At 42.0% G+C, this 17869-nt stretch overlaps 1 protein-coding gene and 1 long non-coding RNA gene across 4 annotated transcripts in view; one reads left to right on the top strand and one right to left on the bottom strand.

The window, feature by feature from the left end:
* Window positions 1–4249: 4249 nt before the first annotated feature.
* On the bottom strand, window positions 4250–6894 carry LOC112234804. Its single transcript, XR_006084577.1, has 3 exons — window positions 6667–6894; window positions 6295–6351; window positions 4250–4308 (listed from the first exon to the last, which is right to left on the bottom strand). It is a non-coding gene; the product is annotated as an uncharacterized LOC112234804 (long non-coding RNA).
* Window positions 6895–13743: 6849 nt separating this feature from the next.
* The window catches only part of arhgef10 (Rho guanine nucleotide exchange factor (GEF) 10), a 108815-nt gene continuing 104689 nt past the window's right edge, over window positions 13744–17869 (top strand). For all 3 annotated transcript variants that reach the window (XM_042330099.1, XM_042330100.1, XM_042330098.1), the window contains exon 1: window positions 13744–13941. The gene's annotated coding sequence lies outside the window, so the exon portion shown is untranslated. The remainder of the gene's footprint in view (window positions 13942–17869) is intronic.

Raw genomic sequence — 17869 nt, 5'->3', positions numbered from 1 at the left:
GAGTGAGACGTCTGAGACGGGAGTGAGATGTGAGACGGAGTGAGTGTGAGATGTGTGAGACGGAGTGAGTGTGAGATGTGTGAGACGGAGTGAGTGTGAGATGTGTGAGACGGAGTGAGTGTGAGATGTGTGAGACGGAGTGAGTGTGAGATGTGTGAGACGGAGTGAGTGTGAGATGTGTGTGAGACGGAGTGAGTGTGAGACGTGTGAGACGTGTGTGAGATGTGTGAGAGAGTGAGTGTGAGTGTGAGACGTGTGAGACGGAGTGAGTGTGAGACGTGTGAGTGTGAGAGTGTGAGACGTGTGAGACGGAGTGAGTGTGAGACGGAGTGAGTGTGAGACGTGTGAGACGTGTGAGACGGTGAGTGTGAGACGGAGTGAGTGTGAGACGGAGTGAGTGTGAGACGTGTGAGACGGAGTGAGTGTGAGACGTGTGAGACGGAGTGAGTGTGAGACGTGTGAGACGGAGTGAGTGTGAGTGTGAGACGTGTGAGACGGAGTGAGTGTGAGACGTGAGACGTGTGAGACGGAGTGAGTGTGAGACGTGTGAGACGGATTGTGAGAGTGTGTGAGACGTGTGAGACGGAGGAGTGTGAGACGTGTGAGACGGAGTGAGTGAGTTTGAACCCTTATCCTGGTCATTTGTGAACAAATGTGTATTTCATGAATATTCTCATGGAAAACTCAGCCCTGCAGTCTGCATTGAGTTCTTTGGAGTGAGACATTGCAGTCTAATCTCAAGCATGCCAGTAGTGTTGCATGTGAATCTTTTATCAATTCATCTCATCATGTAGAAATGGTTCCTGTGCTCTGTGGCTGTCAGTGTAGTATCTTTGAAAGTGGGGTGAGAGACTGTAATACTAAGGCAGTGGATGGACGCTAAGGAGTGTACCAGAAGCATTACTGTTTTCAGGAGCAACTGTAGGGAGTAGTCTAATAACAAGCACCACGTGCCAAACAGACAGTCATGTTGCTTCCCTTTGTAACTAGTCTCTACCACTGATCTGCCTGAAAATGAAGTTAGGGTTTGACGGGTAATCTCTTTAGTCTCCTTTAGTTACTATCTCATTGGACCTTCTGTATGCCTGCAAATTGAGTGGACAATTAAATCAGGTTGAGACAGTGTGTGAGACGGAGTGAGTGTGAGACGTGTGAGAGTGAGTGTGAGACGTGTGAGTGTGAGACGTGTGAGTGAGTGTGACGTGTGAGACGGAGTGAGTGTGAGACGTCTGAGACGGAGTGAGTGTGGAGTGAGACGGAGTGTGAGACGTCTGAGACGTGAGAGTGAGTGTGAGACGTCTGAGACGGAGTGAGTGTGAGACGTCTGAGACGGAGTGAGACGTGTCTGAGACGGAGTGAGAGTGTGAGATGTGTGAGACGGAGTGAGTGTGAGATGTGTGAGACGGAGTGAGTGTGAGATGTGTGAGACGGAGTGAGTGTGTGAGACGGAGTGAGTGAGTGTGAGAGTGTGTGAGACGGAGTGAGTGTGAGACGAGAGTGAGTGTGAGACGTGAGTGTGAGACGGAGTGAGTGTGAGACGTCTGAGACGGAGTGAGTGTGAGACGTCTGAGACGGAGTGAGTGTGTGAGACGGAGTGAGTGTGAGACGTCTGAGACGGAGTGAGAGTGTGAGACGGAGTGAGTGTGAGACGTCTGAGACGGAGTGGAGACGTCTGAGAGTGTGAGACGTCTGAGACGGAGTGAGTGTGAGACGTCTGAGACGGAGTGAGTGTGAGACGTCTGAGACGGAGTGAGACGTCTGAGACGTCTGAGACGGAGTGGAGTGTGAGACGTCTGAGACGGAGTGAGTGTGAGACGGAGTGAGTGTGAGACGTGTGTGAGATGTGTGAGACGGAGTGAGTGTGAGATGTGTGAGACGGAGTGAGTGTGAGATGTGTGAGAGAGTGAGTGTGAGATGTGTGAGATGTGTGAGACGGAGTGAGTGTGAGACGTGTGAGATGTCTGAGACGGAGTGAGATGTGTGAGACGTGTGAGATGTCTGAGACGGAGTGAGTGTGAGACGGAGTGAGTGTGAGATGTGTGAGAGATGTGTGAGAGTGAGTGTGAGATGTCTGAGACGGAGTGAGATGTGAGACGGAGTGTGAGACGGAGACGGAGTGAGTGTGAGATGTCTGAGACGTGTGAGACGGAGTGAGAGTGTGAGATGAGTGTGAGATGTGTGAGACGTCTGAGACGGAGTGAGTGTGAGACGTGTGAGACGGAGTGAGTGTGAGACGTGTGAGTGTGAGACGGAGAGTGTGAGACGGAGTGAGTGTGAGACGTGTGAGACGGAGTGAGTGTGAGACGTGTGAGACGGAGTGAGTGTGAGACGTGTGAGACGGAGTGAGTGTGAGACGTGTGAGACGGAGTGATTGTGAGACGTGTGAGACGGAGTGAGTGTGAGACGTGTGAGACGGAGTGAGTGAGTTTGAACCCTTATCCTGGTCATTTGTGAACAAATGTGTATTTCATGAATATTCTCATGGAAAACTCAGCCCTGCAGTCTAGCATTGAGTTCTTTGGAGTAAACTTCCTAACTTACATTGCAGTCTAATCTCAAGCATGCCAGTAGTGTTGCATGCTCTAATTGAATCTTTTATCAATTCATCTCATCATGTAGAAATGGTTCCTGTGCTCTGTGGCTGTCAGTGTAGTATCTTTGAAAGTGGGGTTGACTTGACGCACGTAGACTGTAATACTAAGGCAGTGGATGGACGCTAAGGAAGCTACCAGAAGCATTACTGTTTTCAGGAGCAACTGTAGGGAGTAGTCTAATAACAAGCACCACCGTGCCAAACAGACAGTCATGTTGCTTCCCTTTGTAACTAGTCTCTACCACTGATCTGCCTGAAAATGAAGTTAGGGTTTAGTACTTTACGGGTAATCTCTTTAGTCTCCTTTATGTTACCTATCTCATTGGACCTTCTGTATGCCTGCAAATTAGTCTTTAGTGGACAATTAAATCAGGTTCATTCAAGAGTCATGTGAGTGTGAGACATGTGAGATGGAGTGAGTGTGAGACATGTGAGACGGAGTGAGTGTGAGACGTGTGAGACGGAGTGAGTGTGAGACGTGTGAGACGGAGTGAGTGTGAGACGTGTGAGACGGAGTGAGTGTGAGACGTGTGAGTGTGAGACGTGTGAGACGGAGTGAGTGTGTGAGACGTGTGAGACGGAGTGAGTGTGAGACGTGTGAGACGGAGTGAGTGTGAGACGTGTGAGACGGAGTGAGTGTGAGACGGAGTGAGTGTGAGACGTGTGAGACGGAGTGAGTGTGAGACGTGTGAGACGGAGTGAGTGTGAGACGTGTGAGACGGAGTGAGTGTGAGACGTGTGAGACGGAGTGAGTGTGAGACGTGTGAGACGGAGTGAGTGTGAGACGTGTGAGACGGAGTGAGTGAGTTTGAACCCTTATCCTGGTCATTTGTGAACAAATGTGTATTTCATGAATATTCTCATGGAAAACTCAGCCCTGCAGTCTAGCATTGAGTTCTTTGGAGTAAACTCACCCACGTTGAGCTGCTTCCAGACCGCCCTACTTATCTCACAAAGGCTCTTTTGTGTAAAAGTATATATTTTTTTTACAAATCGGTATTACGTTAGTCACAGATCCTAGAACTAAGGCCCCCTATAGGTTATAAATGTAAGGTATGACAAGCAATTCACATGGGAAAACCTCAACAACATCCATGACATTATTTGAAGTCTTAATAGCTGACGTAAGAGACTGACGGCCAAGACGGTAAAGCCCACACTGAGAAAAAGAGGCCATAGGTATTTATTTTATATATTTTTACAAAATATTATTCAAATTGATGCAGGACTGAGGGCCTTTTATAAACATAATTAACCTTAACTTTACTAGTCTGACTAATATTTTGAATTCAGGATTTATTATTACCGTTATGAATTAAGTCAAATCAAATGTATTTATATAGCCCTTCGTACATCAGCTGATATCTCAAAGTGCTGTACAGAAACCCAGCCTAAAACCCCAATCAGCAAGCAATGCAGGTGTAGAAGCACGGTGGCTAGGAAAAATTCCCTAGAAAGGCCAAAACCTAGGAAGAAACCTAGAGAGGAACCAGGCTATGTGGGGTGGCCAGTCCTCTTCTGGCTGTGCCGGGTGGAGATTATAACAGAACATGGCCAAGATGTTCAAATGTTCATAAATGACCAGCATGGTCAAATAATAATAATCACAGGCCGAACAGTTGAAACTGGAGCAGCAGCACGGCCAGGTGGACTGGGGACAGCAAGGAGTCATCATGTCAGGTAGTCCTGAGGCATGGTCCTAGGGCTCAGGTCCTCTGAGAGAGAAAAAGAAAGAGAGAAATAGAGAATTAGAGAGAGCATACTTAAATTCACACAGGACACCAGATAGGACAGGAGAAGTACTCCAGATATAACAAACTGACCCTAGCCCCCCGACACAAACTACTGCAGCATAAATACTGGAGGCTGAGACAGGAGGGGTCAGGAGACACTGTGGCCCCATCCGATGACACCCCCGGACAGGGCCAAACAGGAAGGATATAACCCCACCCACTTTGTCAAAGCACAGCCCCCACACCACTAGAGGGATATCTTCAACCACCAACTTACCATCCTGAGACAAGACCGAGTATAGCCCACAAAGATCTCCGCCACGGCACAACCCAAGGGGTCTTGTTGTTCGGCCAAAACGTTTGACAGTGGCACTCATGACACCATGGTGATATGTGGCATTGGTCCTTCTTAATGGGAAGATTACTTGACTTTTCAAGGGTGACAAGTCATTGTGGCACAGTTCCATTTGTTTCACTAGTTCTTTCCTCTAAGTCCTGGCCTATGACCTAGACCTTCGGTGTTCTTTATGGTTTCTAGACCTGATGCAAATATGTATGTTATGTTTTTCCATCCAATTCCTTTCAACTTCAATTTAAACTATTAAAACTTTTCTGAACTTAAATTGGCACAGTGTTGGATTTCCTTATTTAAATAGCTGTTACATTTCTCCTAAAGAAACCATTATGTGATGCATACTGACACATTGGTACTGTCAAAGTATTCACTATAACATGAAATGCCAATAAAACCTTTAACATCAACAGTATCTTGTAGTTTAGTAGAAAATATATTATATTTCTGCCTGAACTTCTCACCTACAAACACCTCATGTCATGCAACATGGCCCATAGTTGGTCCCTCTTATCAGACTAGCTTCCTGAAATAAGGATTTTTATGAAAACTATTGATACCACTGATCAATTCTGTGCATAACACTTGTTGCAGTATGTTATTCCTCTGCTAGAAATGTCCATATTAAAACATCTAATACACAAGTCAGGTACATTTAACCTTATGCTAATTATCAGTGCTAATAAAGAGTTTACAACGTATCACGTTGATCATCTGTTAGTGAATTTTTGCATGTAATTCTCAAACTTTTCCATCAGTTCTGTTAAAAGTGTTAGATGTAATCTATCTTTATTCTGTCATGTCCCAATGTATGGAGTGACATCAGAGTGACCCGCAGCACTCAGCCACTCCACGGCTTCTCCTTGAATCCTCTTTGGCCTCTGAAGTCAGACACTCGGATGGAAGTCAGAGAGACCATTATAGATTCAAGGGGCAGAGTTCCAGAACTATGTGATCCAAACCAGTGGTCAGATGCTGGTAGTTATGCCTGGGAGCTGTATCCAGAGCTTCCAAGAGACAGGGTATCAGATCTGCCATCTCCACTCACTGGGGAACAACAAGGAAATGAACAGTATGTGGTGGTTTGCCTTTTATCAAATCACTGAAACAACAGCTATACCTCAACGCAACGATGGTGCCATCTGTGAAAGTTACAAGGGAATCAATGGTGGGTTTTTAGATACAATTTGGTCATATTCTTTTGGAATATAGAATCAAGATATGCTGTGCATTGTTGCATGTTCTTTTTTCTTCCATGCTGGGTTGATGGTGAGGTGGTGGAACATATAAATCAAACATGGTGTAAGTCAGCGAGAGATGTGCTTTACCAAGGTAGACAGGAATGCTGGAAGGAGCTGTTTATTTCAAATTGTGTATGAGCTAAAGTTTACGATTCCCAAATGAAGGAGAAAAGAAAAGAGTCTGTTGTCACCAGGAAATACTTTAGATTCAAAAACAATATGGTGGAAGCTCATTAGGCTGGCTTTCACTGATCAGAGAAAGGAAGGAGATGACACAAGAAGAGGAGATGACTGATTTGTTTTACAAAATAAATCGTGATGTAACACAATTGCTACATTGGTTAATGTTACAAGGTTAATCAGAATAATACTCACTTTCTGGAGGAAGCAACTGATTGCTCCCTGCTATTCTTATTGGCATTGATCCACTCACTGTGGAACAACACAACAACACCTTCAGGGATACTTTTTTTGGAATTAGATCTTTCTTTCACATAATGACCAGTAGAATTGTATGAAAACAATGTTTTGAGAAATCCTCAAGTATATACTGTGTAGTTATGAACAAGTTTCAACATTGCATAACATGTCCTATATTCAAACTCTCAATTCGATCATACAGGTATGCCTTCAAAACGGAATCCAATGCAATGGAGAGGAGTTGAGGAGTGGACAGTAGAGAAAGACATGATGTAACACACTTGCTGCAAACATTTCTGTTACAGGATTAACCAGAATAATACTCACTTTCTGGAGGAAACAACGGATTGCTCCCTGTTCTCCTTATTGCTGCTGGTACTGCCCTCCACCTCTTTTTGAAATTTGAGTACCTGTCCTTTTCATTTGGCTGAAACACTTTTTCGGGACACACTGAGCACTATTTCCTGTTTACCAGCTCAGGCATCTCCTCTACAAATCTGCCTCCCTGCTACTTCTCCCTGTCTCTTGGCGCACTGAGTAGTCATCAGATCAAACTCCTCAATGCCCAGGATGGTGTTTCCTGCTGAACTCTTCCCACTATCTATTTCCTAGAACCACTATCCTCAGCTCTGAGAGATGGCGAGAGTCACCTGTCAGAGAGAGAGAGAGATTTCACTCTAAAGGTGTTTATTATACATAGAATGTCAATGGTAGACATTGTGTTTGTGTTGTTTGTGATTTTTTAAGTCTCCTGTGTTTTCAAGATCATCTCTACCTAAATGGCATTTTATCGTCTGTACATCTTCCCCTCCCTCTTTTCTTGTGCTGCTTAACATGTTTACCTTCACACAGTCTGCTCTACTGTGTCACACTCAACAAGAAGTTGATTATGCAGCAGTGGTCTACCCATTATGTAGTGATATGAGGGAGTGTAATTCTGTTCATCTCTAGTTGTGTGTACACAAACAACCAAGTCTGATTTCCTCATTTACACTCAGATCTTGTTTGATAAGTGAGGGCCAATAACAACAAAGATCATCCTGTATTATGACACTCAAGTCTGCTCTCTTTAAAGAAACCTGCATTTTGCATGATTTTGCAGACTCTCAAAAAGCTACTGGTGAGCAGCTTTTAGTTTTACATGCAACTATGCAGGTTAGTGTGTTGCATCACTGTAGCTGGTGTGTGCTGCACAGCAACACAGTTGAATAATCCAAATTCGCAAAACAGAGACTGACAGAAACACACCCATTCTGTTTCTGCACCTTCATCAGTTTCTGTTTTGCTCTCCCTTCTATCTTCTCTAGTCTCTTTCTCGTTCTCATAATTTCCTCCTCTGTTTCCTGAAACCATCTCCTTTATCTTCAGCAGTTCTTCCCTGTTCTCATTGTTGAGGACATGATACCTGTTCCCACATTTCTCAACACTCCACTGCAGGGCCTTCCCTTCATTCTCAATGTGCTGCTCAATGGTTGTGTCTCGTAGAGTACAGTATAATACAGTACATTAGTGTACTCCACTTTAGTGTGGTCTACTATGTACTGTACTCTACTCTTCTTTACTGTACTTATTTATTAGGATCCCCATTGGTCGACAGCTAGTTTTGCTGGGGTCCGACAATGAAAAAAGACATTACAGAAAAATACTTGTGTCTGTGTGCATCTATCAGTTACACATACATGTCAGTACATACAATATGTAGGTCACATGAGGGAGAGGAGTTGTGCCGTGAGGTGTTGCTTTATTGGTATTTTGAAACCAGGTTTGCTGTTCACTTGCGCTATATAAGATGGAAGCGAGTTCCATGCACTCATGACTCCGTATAATACTGTACATTTCCATGAATTTGTTCTGGATCTGGGGACTGTGAAAAGACCCCTTGTGACATTTTCTTCCTATTTTTTTTTAACCAGGAAGGGCTCATTGAGATTTGAAATCTCCTTTTCACAAGCGTCCTGGCCAAGATAGACAGCACCAAGTCATTACACAATTATAGACAGACAACATGAAAAACTACAAGTAATCTAGTAAAAAACATAGAATTCACAAGAGTATAACAAAATCATAAAACAGCCAATTAATAACATTGACAGGTCAGGGAATCAGCCTCAAAAGTCTTCATCAGTGATTTAAAAACACCAATCGGGACAAGTTCTTCCAGTTTAAAAGTATTTTGTAAGGCGTTCCAAGCCTATGGCGCAGAGTACATAAAAGCCCTTTTGTCAAATTCAGTTCAGACTTTTGGAACAGTTGGCAGGATAAAGTCCTGCGAACGAAGAGAATACCCACCACATTTCTGAAAAAAAAATGCCCAAATAAAATGGTAGTAAACCCAAAATGGCTTTGTAAATAAAAGTGTACCAGTGACGGAGCCTACTAGTGACTAGAGAAGGCCAGTCAACCCTGGTATATAAAGTGTAGTGGTGCGTAAGGGTTTTGCAGTTAAGTAAATCACAATGTGCCATGGTAAAGGGTGTCAATTGATCTCAAACACTGAGCAGAAGCATTCATATATAAAATATTTCCATAGTCTAGTAAAGGCGTAATTGTAGCTGATACTAGCTTCCTTCTGGCTTCAAAAGAAAAACAGGCCTTATTCCTAAAATAAAATCCCAACTTCAGCTTCAAATTTTTTGTAAGTTGTCACGACTTCTGCTGAAATCTGTCCCTCTCCTGGTTCGGGCGGTGTTCGGCAGTTGACGTCGCCGGCCTTCTAGCCATCGCCGATCCACCTTTCATTTTCCATTGGTTTTGTCTTGTCTTCCCTCACACCTGGTTTCAATTCCATGTTGTGTATTTAACCCTCTTTTTCTCCCATGTCCTTGTCTGGAATTGTTTCTTGTAGTGCTTGTGTACGTTATGCTCGTGGTTACTGGGTTTTGTTTGACCTGGTTTCCGGGTTTTGTTTGACCTATTGTTCTGTTTACGGTGGTTTATATTTGTTAAACAACACTGTTGTAAATCAGTTTTCACTCTCCTGCGCCTTACTTCTCTGCCCCCAGTACGCACCCCGTTACAGTTGTTGAATATGCAATTTAAGTGAGGCCGTCATCAATTAAAATTCCAAGATATTTATGAGATTACTTTCTCAATCTCATTGCCCTGACAGGTAGTATTAGGTGAAAGGTTCAGAGATCTATTTCTTGCTTTAGAAAACACCATTAGTTTAGTCAGTATTAAGGATAAGCTTCAATTGACACAAGGTATGTTGAACAGTATAAAAAGCAGTTTGAAAGTTCTGGAAAGCTTTTGTCAGAGACAAGGCACAACAATAAATAACAGTATCATCAGCATAAAAGTGAAGTTGTGCATTTTGCATATTTTTTGTATAAATCATTTATATAAATAGTTAAGAGGGGACCAAGTACAGAGCCCTGGGGCACACCATTACAGACAGACAATTTAACAGACATGAGTGAGACACTCAAAATTGAGTGCACTGAGTTCTATCAGACAGTTAGCAAACCATGCAACTGCATGCTCCGAAATACCTACACTCGACAATCTCTGCCTCAGTATAGCATGATCAGCAGTATCAAAAGCCTTAGAAAGATCAATAAAAAGTGAGACACAGTGCTGTTTTTTTGTCAAGGGCTTCAGTGACATCATTTAAAATCTTCATGGCTGCTGTAATTGTGCTATGCTTCTTCCTGAAGCATGATTGGTACATTGATAAAATTGTTTTTATATACTATTTTGCTGTTCACTCATAAGGGTTTCAAGTATTTTCACCAGGGGTGACAGCTTTGAGATTGGCCTATAATTATTTAAAAGAGTTGGATCTCCCCCTTTTAAAAGTGGTAGGACAATGCTGATTTCCAGATGTTTGGAATTTCATTACATTCCAGGGTTAGATTGAACAGATATGTAAGTGGTTCAGCTATGAAATCAGCTGCCAGATTTAAAAAGCAGAGATCAAGAAGATCAGAACCTGCCGGCTTTCTCTGATCTAAGGATTTCAGGGCTTTATGTACCTCCTGCACTGAGAATGGCAAAAAGCTAAAAGTTTGATCAGCTCTCGTTGGTTCATCCACACAGGGTTGTACAGAAACAGAGGACACTGAATCAAACAGCCTACCAGATGATACAAAGTGCTCATTGAAACAATTCAGTTTTGCCATATACAGCAACAAAGTCCTTCAATACACATGACGGTAAATCATTAACATTACTGTTTCCAGACTTAATAGCTTCCAAAAGTTTAGGGTCATTCAGGTTGTCAGTGGTAACAGACATAAAATATTCAGACTTGGCCTTCCTGAGAAGAAGAAAATAATACTTGTTTTGTAACTGCCTAAAAAGAAGCCAACATGATTTCCTTGCTTTAGCCCAGGCTAGATTATCCCGCCCTTTAAACACTGAACCTGTAGAATGGGGCATGTTTGTTTACTATTTGGAAAAGAACATGAAAGAATTTCCAGGCAGTTTCCACATCAGGAATAAGCTCAATCTTGCTCCAGTCAAAATAAAAACAAATCATGAAAGAAAGCCTGCTCATTAAAACTCTTCAAATGTCTTACGAATAAACCATGGGTTTGTTTTAGGAACCTTAGTATTTGTAACAGCAACAGCACAATGGTCACTTAAATCATTACAAAATACACAAACCTGTCACGGCTGTTGAAGGAAGAGGAACAAGGTGCAGCGTGGTGAGTGTACATTTTATTTTATTTAGAAAAGACGCCGAACAAAACAATAAAAACTACAAAACAAACCGTGAAGCTATAGGCTATATGCCATAAACAAAGACAACTTCCCACAAAGAAAGGAGGGGAAAAGGGGTACCTAAGTATGGTTCCCAATCAGAGACAACGATAGACAGCTGTACCTGATTGAGAACCATACCCGGTCAAAACATAGAAATACAAAATCATAGATAACAAAACATAAAATGCCCACCCCAAATCACACCCTGACCAAACCAAATAGAGACATTAAAAAGATCTCTAAGGTCAGGGTGTGACACAACCACAGAATATTTATGTGGAACATTTGTCAATATCAAATCAATCAGGGTAGATTTCTCTGGAGATTTGGGTGAGTGGGTGAGTTAATCAACTGGGTAAGATTAATAGAATCACAAAACATTTCTAAGTCATCAGACACCGGCTTTAACCAACACGAGTTGAGATCACCAATCAAGATCATTTCACTGTAAAGAAGTTTAGACATAAGGTGCATCAGGGAAGAAAATGCATCACTGAGAGCAGAGGGGGGTCTATAACAGCCAATCACAGATACAGAGAGCAGAGGGGGGTCTATAACAGCCAATCACAGTTATAAAGGGACCCTTGGAAACCTCAAGATTCAAAGCAAGAAATTCCAACTGTTTACAAATAGTTCCAGACTTTGCCACACTTACAAGGAATTTATACTTTACATATATAACCACACCCCCACCTTTCTTTACCCGATCAGTGCGATAAACATTGTAACCACTTATACAAATATCCTTATCAAGAACAGACTTTCTGAGCCAGGTTTCAGAAAACACAATTACATCAGTTGATTTAGCCCAAATCCTAACCCCATCAATTTTTGACAACAGGCTGCGTACATTTAAATGAAAAATACCAAAACCAGATCTAGATTAAAATCAGAGGGGTTTTGGAGACATTGCATATCAAGGCCATGGTTAGGTTGCACGTTACCTGATATCAACAAAAAAAGAATAACTAGGCACCTCTGTTTAATAACCTCCTTCTTCTTCTATTTTTTAAGAGACCTACTGCAAGTGAATTCTACAAGTGAGTTTCAAGACAATACATAGCAGTAATTTAAAACCATTAGACTTTGGTAGTGACACAAGTTCGTAATGTTCACATCATGCCGCAAATGCATGCACTTGGACGAGTGGACCGGGTGAAAAATAGCACATTGTCAGATGTACTCTCCCAGCGGCAATTGTTTGTTTTCTCCAGAGTTCAGTAAAGTCAGTGCACAAAGCAACACCACGAAAATTGTCATTTTCTCTGAAAGATGTAAGAAAGAGAGGCCAATGAAAGGTAAGGGGAGAGAGGGATCGTGTGTATGTATGAGTCTGTATGTGAGTCTGTATGGGTCGACTGAGAAAACGGGTTGGGGATTGTTGAGCTGCCTCTGAGAGCCAGGCAGAGAACACCAGCAAAACAAAATAGTTTGCACTACACAAAAAGGAAATTGTGGATTTTCTCAACCATAAATGAATAGATTATTAGTAGGTTAAAATCTACTAGTCACAGACAAACGACTTGACATGCTGCCATCTTGGCATGTCTGGTGGGGTAAGTGTGTGTGTCAGCTATGTGTGTATTCGCTCTCTAATTACAATGAAGAGCAAGATGTGCGGCTCTGTTCTCTGCCAGCTGCAGCTTAACTAGATCTTTCTTTGCAGAACTTGAACATATGACTGGACAATAATCAAGATAAGATTGCAAGGTTTTTAATCTCAGCATGACCAGAAAGACTAGCCACTTGAAGCATGATGCTGTACATCATGAATGTAATTCAATATGTAATGTATCCATGAGATGGTGCTATAGGATTAGATGAATGCTCAAGGCCTCTGGAATGATCTCAGTGATGGGTGCTCACTCATTTTAGGCAACTCTAGGGATACAATATGGATAATGGATTAGTTTGTGGTGTTTTTCAAATGTAAGGGGAACTGTCTATGACCTCATTTAATGTATTACAGATTTTGGCTTATGGAGAGGCTTGGCACAATCACATTTTTGTCAAGACTAGATGGACATCAGCATGGAGTTCATAGATTGTTGGGCATTGTTTACTGTTCATTCATTCAAACAAGAATAAATACTTTTGACTTCAATGCAATGTTGACTGTGAACTCTCCATAGACCTACAGAATTCACGCATGCGACATTTGTGAAGAAATCAACAAATGAGTGAGTGTGTGTGTAGTACTTCAACAAGTTTGACATGGCATAGTCAGTTTATGATGAGACTGTAAAGTCGCAATACTTCACAATGATATGGACATTAAATAATATACACCAATGGTGGATCATTTGAAAGACAGTTTGTAAGTATGAGCTTTTTATGCTTCTCAACATCCACACGGATGAAGAATTGGTGCCCAGCTGTTCCAAGGGAGCTGCCTCACTGATCACGTGGTACATATTGGAGCGCATGTACTTCTGCTGCGTTCATAACCAAGTAGCAAGGTGGTAGAGGTCAGCATGTGGAACAAATCGGAGCTCAGGGATGATAGACGAGTTTCCCACTGGAAATTACGAATTGGAGGGGCATTTAAGTGGATTTTTCCCAGTCGTATATTGTAAATACCACCTTCCCATTTGGTTAACAACGCATTATAAATCCTAGGAGGAGGATCTCAGGAATGTAATTGAGGGCCTTTTGAGCCAATTAAGGCTTCGCACCCTAATCTCCACCAATGACTGAGAAGGAGGCGAGGTCTTGGATGGACTCGGGATGGCGTTGGGAAGAACTTGGATAATTTCAGTCGGGGAAAATGGAAAAAGGGACAATTCATTTATAGGAGCAGAAGAAGTTCTTCCTCGGTGTTTGACAGGGATTTGTTTGCACATCTTTACTGTGGAACTAGGAAAAATAACGATATTCATCAGGATTGGAAATATGGTGAGTTCTATGTGTTGTGGAAAATATTCCCGAACTTCAAGATTGTTTGAAAGTCATTTTATGATTTACAATACAGTAATATAACCAGTACATTATGTTCAGCTGTATTTGGACGGTATTAAACGAATGGAAGAGATCTAACTTACATGTTTTCTCTGCAAACAAAGTGAGTGATCGTTCGCCCGGGTGCGCTGTTTTAAAACGTGGCGAGTTGTCTTTGCCAACATGTATCGGTTTGTCAATTCAGAGACGCGTGTCTCATAATAATGTATCCTGTGGGTTCTGTTACTATTGTAAACCTTTATGCTTTGAAACATGCAAGGACAAAACAAATGAATGTATAATTGTGTCTTTCTCATGCATACAGTCTTTTAGTCTTTCAGAAATGTCAATGTACGAAATTGGCAGGAACGTGGTTGTCACACCAATGACAAAATTGTGATGAATTTCTAGATGTTCTGTACAAACTCAATGCCGAAAGTTATGGTTCCCCTCTGTTCTTTTTTCCCAGGGTACAGGTGCATGATATTAAACTAGATTGCATATTATTAAGTGCAACCTAAATGTAATTATGATTTATATCCACTCCTTACCAAGACAATTAAGGCTTGACAATATAAACAATACTTTCCATCAGAGTTATTACAGGTTCACTATTTATTTCTGATTAATAAACTAGTCTATAAACTAATAAACCAGGCTACTAATTATAAACTGTTTGTGAATGATAAAGTATTGTCATAACTGAGCAAATTTACTGTAGCAGTACTGTATAATACATTACCCTTTAGTTTCTGATTAAGTCTAGTTTATAGATTTTAGCCTAATCCAAAATATTATTGGAATACTTATATAGCCAAACGTTGTACTGTGTATCATGAAGTTTGATTCAAACACTTTAGAAGGTGTTCCAGAGCACCCTAACTCCATTTCAACAAATTCACTTAGTCATGTATAGCATTCCTCAATCAAGCAAGTGCATGACTCCACTGAACTGGAACTTTCTTTGGTAACACTTGTATTAATCAGAAAAGTCTAATTTGAATCAGAGTAGCCTATAACCACATCCGATCAAACAGTATTCCAGGAATCTATGCGCCTCGGGCTAGGCTGCTAAAAGATGGTTTAGATACGGTGAGCACTTTGATCTGCTATTGTATTGTCTGGCTCCATGCTTGTCCAGTTCACTTTGCATCAGCACTGGGGGAAGAGTTGAGAGCCTGTGAGATTTGCACACACTATCGGTAATTTGCTTAGCAAATAGCCAGGTCACTTGGCTGCTGTGAGTACAGATGCCTCTACCCCTGGTAAGGACTCCTAAAAAGGGATCTCTGGTATTTGGGGAGTGTGAAGACTCTTTGCTGTACCCAGGTCTACTGCAGTCAGTGGTTCTCTAGCTGAGCAGTCAGGTGAAGTGAACCCTGGGCCTTTAGACAGCATGCTCTACCATGCATAAGACTTCCTCCTGTAGAACAAACACCACAGGTACATCACCATCATGCCCTAAACTTCCATCTTTATTTTGGCTCAGCAGCTCTGGTTCCTGGCTTAGCCTTACATGCTAAGAATCAAACCATAACTCCTTCAGCATCCCACCTAGTTTGTCCTTAGCTTCATACCAGAGGGTTGATTTCAGATTGGGGAGCCTCTGTTGTTATTCTTTTCCTGGTTGTTATTGTCGATCACAGATGCAGCTGGACAGAATCACTAATTTCCCAAAGTGTGTGTGTCGGGTCTGTAAGTCCATCCAGTGGGTAGAGGCTTATGGGGAAGCCTCAGAGTGTCTGGCAGAGGGTGAGAGTCGGGCCTGAGTGCATAGCAGTCTGCAGAGAGGAGCATACTTCCCATTTTTCAGAGGACTGTTGTGCGATCATGCAGTAAATCCTCCCATTCACCACTGAGGAGCACTGAGATGTAATGTGGATCAGCACATCGCACAGCCATAGCTGGGTGTGAAACTGACTGACTGGGCTTTACTTCCTTCGTTCTGGAGGTGGACATGGGAGATTTGTCACCAAAATGTGTATTTACCAGCTGTGAACATCTGTGTTCAGAATTTGACTCGAGCTGTGAAGCTTCTGGTTCCATTGTCAATATTTTTGGACACTATGGATCTGTGACTTTCTCCTATAATGTCTTGTCATTTACACTATTCAATTGTCACTATTACATACAAACCACACTGGCCATGTTGCGCGTGCAAGTATTGCAAAATAAATGTACATGTCTGTGTAGCCAAGCGCCAAAGTAGAACGTGGTTTTATTTGAGACACTCCACGTGCTGCAAGTCCCCTCCTTATTGGTTATCAGGAAGATAGAAACCCACGTGGATGCTTGAAAGACAATCAAGGGTAAATTAATTAAAGATAACTAACTAAAAACTAGGTTTCCCTTTTTGATCTGTGGATTGTTCGTCGGAGCAGAGAAACTCATGATTTTATATGACTCCGGGTCAAAATTATACAAAGAACCAGCTAAAAAGAGGACCATATGCATGTCAGATAAAATAACAATCCAATGTACATCTCCCCGGACAAACTAGCTAGCAATAGCAACTAGCCAGATGTCCATGAATGTTTTATGTGTGTTTCACACATAATTAATGTATTTGAAATTAATATATTTGATTAAAAGTAGATTTTGGTATTTTAACCTGCATGTCATAATCATGTCTAGTGTGGATGGACAAAATCAACATGCGCACGGGGAGCGCATGTGTGGCCGATGTAGTCAGTATGATAGTGTTTAGGAGTTTCGTTAGGGTGACTAACTCCAGTACCCACTCTGAAGTCAGCATAATGCATATTACTGTAAATATCAACATTTTGAACTGGCCTGTTGTCATTTGTCGTAATTTGAGGTTGGGAGAGAATGTTGTTCTACTGACATTAAAATGCTTCCTGAGCTACTAGCTGGGCAGCTAACAATGACATATTTGGCTTCTCCCTCTCCACTATTGCCTCACACACTGACATAGTGACAAATGGTCAAATAAGTAAGATGGCTGGCCTTGCTTAGATCGTATTGGGAGACAACAAAATGAAGCAAAAAGGTATTCTGTATTTTCAGAAAAGGTCTAACTTGAATATTCTACCAGAGGTACTCTTTCTAAAGGTAAATCACATCATTTTCAAGCACTCTCTGAGGGAGGACAAGATCTTACATGCACTGCAATTTGTCAAAAGCTTGCTGTGTTCTTCAGTGATGGGTGTGTGTTTCCTAGCACTGTTTATGACACCACAGGAATGGATCTCTGCTGTTGTTCTGGACTACACTTCAATTTGGGGATCTCTGATTCATTCTCATATTCTCAGTGTAGACACTCAATAGTGCCTGATCCCTCCACGTGTTTAAATGTCTATACACCAGGGACCCTAAGAAAGCCAGTGCAGCTTTAACCCTAACCCTAGGGCATGCTATTGAAGTGTATTTCCCACACCAGACACCCATATACTGTAATTACAGCTGCTGATGTGAAATGCCATGCGGCTCCTCTGGCTTATATTGATCCCTGTATCTAGGCCAGCTAACATTTCAGGCCTGTCAGAGGCTTTAGAAAGCAGCTATGAACATGATATTTAGCTATGGAATGGTATACATTGAGTTACTGCTAACTCGCTCTGTAGATCTATTTAATTTCTCCTTATGGACTCTAATTTCCCAGTATATGCAAACTGCTCTGCTATATCATCTGTTATTGCTGACAAATGAGCATTCCTAATGTGCGTTGGAACTCTACATTTCTAATGAGAGAAATATCCAATATCCTTTAAGTTCCACTCCTTGAGGGCTGACAGACTGCAGGCTGCTCTCTCAATCTCTCTCTCACTGTGATGTTTCAACTGCTCTTCCTCAGCATGTCATAAAACTGCTCTGCCTGGCCCCTTGTCAACACACACACACACACACACACACAGAGAGAGAGACA

Source organism: Oncorhynchus tshawytscha, linkage group LG11 (genome assembly GCF_018296145.1).
Source record: "Oncorhynchus tshawytscha isolate Ot180627B linkage group LG11, Otsh_v2.0, whole genome shotgun sequence".
Taxonomy (NCBI): Eukaryota; Metazoa; Chordata; class Actinopteri; order Salmoniformes; family Salmonidae; genus Oncorhynchus; species Oncorhynchus tshawytscha.
The sequence above is the reverse complement of the archived record's forward strand: the minus strand, read 5'-3'. Positions and strand labels throughout refer to the sequence as shown.